The sequence below is a fragment of the Arachis ipaensis genome, chromosome B09, assembly GCF_000816755.2.
Source record: "Arachis ipaensis cultivar K30076 chromosome B09, Araip1.1, whole genome shotgun sequence".
NCBI lineage: Eukaryota > Viridiplantae > Streptophyta > Magnoliopsida > Fabales > Fabaceae > Arachis > Arachis ipaensis.
The window spans coordinates 103,054,329-103,059,041 of record NC_029793.2 but is presented as its reverse complement, the minus strand read 5'-3'; the positions used below and the strand labels follow the sequence as shown (position 1 = coordinate 103,059,041).

The 4,713-nt window shown below is 39.1% G+C and overlaps 1 long non-coding RNA gene across 1 annotated transcript; it reads right to left on the bottom strand.

Moving 5' to 3' along the window:
• Positions 299 to 3,727, bottom strand: LOC110266536. Its single transcript, XR_002353946.1, has 2 exons — positions 3,430 to 3,727; positions 299 to 774 (listed from the first exon to the last, which is right to left on the bottom strand). It is a non-coding gene; the product is annotated as an uncharacterized LOC110266536 (long non-coding RNA).

The following is a 4,713-nucleotide window of genomic DNA, read 5'->3' as shown; positions in this document are numbered from 1 at the left end:
CAAGGACGATGTTCTCACTCCCTGCAGATTTACTTTTTCAGTGACAGGTTCAGGAAGCTTTGGCGTGAAGCCGCGACCGATCTACAAAGCTTATTATATATGATTGTACTTTCTGAATTTGGTTTAGTTATTAGATTTTTCCCTCGATAATTATTGTTTTGGTTTTTAGAGAGGTGGGACTTGTATTTGAGGATTGTTGAATTTCGTTTTCATAATTAAAAATTCGGTTTATATTCACGAATGCTCAAAATTAAATAAATATAGTACTAAATTAAAGGGGTAGAAGTAGGTAACGCTGAGACTTTTAGTACAACCATGAGGTGCTAAAAGTTAGGGTGTTACAAAAGTCCTGCCATATCTTTACTTTGCCACACTTTTCAGTCCTGGAACCTCTCCCACTAAAACCATGGTGCTTTGCATAGGCCTGGTAGAAGTCAAATGCAATGTCAACATCTGCGAAACTAAAGCAGCAAACTTCCTCCTTGCTCAAGCTCACAAAATCAATCTAACCTAACACTTTTCCAAAATCAACAGTGTATAAATCATCATTCGTAATGTTGTCTTCAAATTCAACCCCATCCTCATTGTTGGAATCGGCATTTTCCAAAATGATACTATTCCATTTCATCTTCTTCTAATTCATACTCATCCGAATCGAAGCCTACAAAGCCATCGCCCTCATCTAATCCAACTCGTCCATGGTCTACTCCATCGTACATTCCTACTTCGTCAGCAAAACCCACGCCCGCAAAGAAATCGTCGTCTCCGTCCACCCTTTGCAAAATAACACCAATACTGTAAAATTCATGACCAACGTTGTACTCTAAAACGCTCTAAATTGATATTAAAAACAACAACAACAACAACAACAAAGCCTTGTCCCACTAAGTGGGGTCGACTACATGAATCAAACGACGCCATTGTGCTCTGTCATGTATCATGTCTACAGAGAGACCGTTTACATGTAGATCTCATTTGACCACCTCATGGATGGTCTTCTTAGGTCTTCCTCTGCCTTTCACCCCTTGTCCATCTTTCATCTCATCCACCCTCCTGACTGGATGTTCTATCGGTCTTCTTCTCACATGTCCAAACCACCTGAGACGTGATTCAACCATCTTTTCCACAATAGGTGCTACTCCAACTCTCTCCCTTATATCTTCGTTCCTTATTTTATCCAATCGCGTATGACCACTCATCCATCTCAACATCTTCATCTCTGTCACACTCAGCTTATGTTCGTGCTCTCCTTTAGCCGCCCAACACTTCGTACCATAAAGCATAGCCGGTCTTATAGCGGTGCGATAGAATTCACCTTTAAGTTTTAAAGGCACTTTTTTGTCGCATATAAAACCAGATGCACTCCGCCATTTTGACCAACCTGCTTGGATCCTATGATTTACATCCTATTCAATATCTCCATTATCCTGTATAATGCACCCAAGATACTTAAAACTTTTAACTTTTCGTAGGATGTTTTCTCCAATCTTCACCTCTATATTAGGGTTTTTTCTTCTCAGACTGAACTTACATTCCATATATTCCGTCTTGCTACGGCTTATGCGCAGACCATACACTTCTAGAGCTTCTCTCCATAACTCCAACTTCTTATTTAGGTCTTCCTTGACTCTCCCATAAGGACGATATCATCGGTAAAAAGCATGCAGCATGGCACAGGCTCTTGGATGTGCTTTGTGAGTACTTCCAAGACTAATGTGAAAAGGTATGGACTTAAGGATGATCCTTGGTATAATCCTATACTAATAGAAAATTCCTCTATCACACCACCTTGAGTCTTCACACTAGTTGTGGCCCATCATACATGTCTTTAATTGCACGAATATATGCGATCCTTACTCTCCTCTTTTCTAAAACATTCCATAAGACCTCCCTTGGTACTCTATCATACGCTTTTTCCAAATCAATAAACACCATATGTAGATCCTTTTTATTACTATGATACCTTTCCATCATCCTTCTTAATAGGTATATCGCTTCAGTGGTAGACCTGCCTGGTATAAATCCAAATTGGTTCTCTGTTACTTGTGTCTCTTTTCTCAACCTCCGTTCTATCACCATTTCCCATAACTTCATGGTATGACTCATAAGCTTGATCCCTCTATAGTTTCCGCAACTTTGTATATCCCCCTTATTCTTGTAGATAGGTACCAAGGTGCTCTTTCTTCACTCATCAGGCATCTTCTTTGACCTTAAAATCTCATTAAAAAGCTTGGTTAACCAGTTGATGTCTTTTTCTCTAAGACCCTTCCAAACCTCAATCGGGATATTATCAGGTCCTACTACCCTGCCATTTTTCATCTGCTTTAAAGCCTCTTTTACCTCGAAGTCTTGAATCCTTCGACAGTAGTCAAAATTTTGATCTTCTTCCCTTGTGCATAACCGACCAAGACTCGGAAGAGTCTTCTGTCCCTCATTGAATAACTCGTAGAAGTAGCTCTATCACCTTTCATTAATCTTCTCCTCTTGAGCCAACACATCTCCCTGCTTATCCTTTATGTACTTAACCTGATCCAAATCTCTCGTTCTTCTTTCACGGCTCTTTGTGATTCTATATATACCTTGGTCTCCTTCTTTCGTGCCCAAAGACTGGTAGAGACCCTCATATGCTCTTGTTCTTGCTTCACTTACAGCCACTTTTGTTTCTTTCTTAGCCGCCTTATATTTTTCCTAGTTATCTGCGTTGCGACATAAATACCACTCTTTAAAGCACTCTCTTTTTATCTTTATCTTTTCTTGTACACTCGCATTCCACCACCACCAGGACTCCTTGTCTCTTGGCCCTATTCCTTTAGATTCACCAAAGCTTTCTTTTGCTGTTCTTCTAATAACTTCTGTCATCTCCCTCCACATCTCTTCCACGCTTCCATTCCCATCCCACTTTGCCTCTTCTCCTACCCGTCTTAAAAAGCTTCTTTGTTCCTCACCTTTCATCCGCCACCACCTCGTTCTTGGGTTCTTCATATGATGTCTTTTCCTCAACTTTTGCTCAACGCGAAAATCCATGATGAGCACCCTATGTTGTGTTGTCAAACTCTCTCTTGGAATAATTTTACAATTAATGCAAAATTTCCGGTCGACTCTCCTCAACAAGAAGTCGATTTGAGAGCTTGTCATGCCACTTTTATAGGTTATAAGATGTTCGTCTCTCTTTTTAAAACATGTATTTGCGATGAGAAGATCAAAGGTTGAGGAAAAGTCCAAAATAGTTTTACCCTCGGCATTGATCACCCCTGAAACCATGGCCTCTGTGAATACTCCCATATCCAGTCGCTTCTCATTTAACATTATATCCGGACACCGATGCAGTGGATATTAAAGTTGATAAAATTAAACATCAACTGCAGAAATTTACCCAAACAAAAGGGAATATTTAAAAATCAATTGCACATTAATAATACAAATTGGTACCTTCTATCCATTGTTCGAGCCGACGACGCCATCAGAAGGACAGTAGTAAGTCGGTAGGAATTACAGGCACAGTCAATTATTGGTGACAATCAAAGATGGAGATGAACAGCAAAATGTTCGAAAATGGAGACGAAGAGCTTGAGCTTCTGCTGAAAAGGCCGATTAATGAGCAGAGTTAAATTATTGAACTTAATCAAAGGTGAGCACAGATAAACAGGAATTTAAAAAATTGTAAAGTAACCCCTTTATTTTGGTTCAAAATTGTCAAAATACCCCATGAAAATGAAACATTCCTATTTTGTACTGTCACTAACTAAGGGTGTTCATGGTTTGGTTAATCCAAAAACCAAACCAGTTTTTTGGTTAACCAAAAATATAGCATTGGTTAATTAACCAAATTAGTTTTCACATGATGAAACCGGTTATTAACCGGTTAGTGAATTTCAAAACCGGTTTTTAACTGATTATTAAAATAAAAATAGATTTTATTTTGTACCAAAAAACCGGTTTTTGTACTAAAAAATTAGTTTTTATACCATAAAATTGGTTTTTATATGTAAAAATAGATTTTTACACAAAAATTAATATTTTTACATACAAATACCCAAAATTTTAAACCTTTTTTTAATTGAATTTTTTTAATCTAATTTTTTTCTTTCTAAATGATACGAGTAACATTTGTAAATAATGAAGTCCCTTCCATTGCTTTCGTTCCTTTTTCTTTCTTATCTCTTTTCAATATTTTCTATAAATAATTTTTTTCTCTTTCTCTCTTTCTCTCTCTCCTCTTCTCTTTCTTTTCTCTCTCTCTCTCTCCCATTTTTCTCTCTCCTCCTCTCTTTCTCTTCTCTCTCTCCCCCTCCTCTCTATCTATCTCTCTCTCTCTCCAAGGAAAAAGAGAGGAAAAAGTAGAGAGATATGGGAGAGAGAGAAGGAGAGGAGAGGAGAGGAGAGAGAGAGAGAGGAGGGGGGAGAGAGAGAGAGGAGGAGGAGGAGAGATAGAAAAAGGGGAGAGATGATTAGAGAGAGAAAGAGGAGGAGAGAGAGAATGGAGGGGGAGATAGAGGACAAGGAAAGAGAGAGAGAGAGGAAGTGAGAGAGCGGAGAGAAGGAGAGAGAGATAGAGAGAGAAGGAGATAAAGAGAGAGGGAGAGAAGGATAGAGAGACAAGGGAGAGAGAAAGAAAGACGAGGTGGAGAGAGAGAGAGAGAGGGAGGGAGGGAGGGGAGAGAGAGAGGAGGAAGAGGGGAGAGAGAGAGAGAGAAAAAGAGAGGAAGAGAGGGA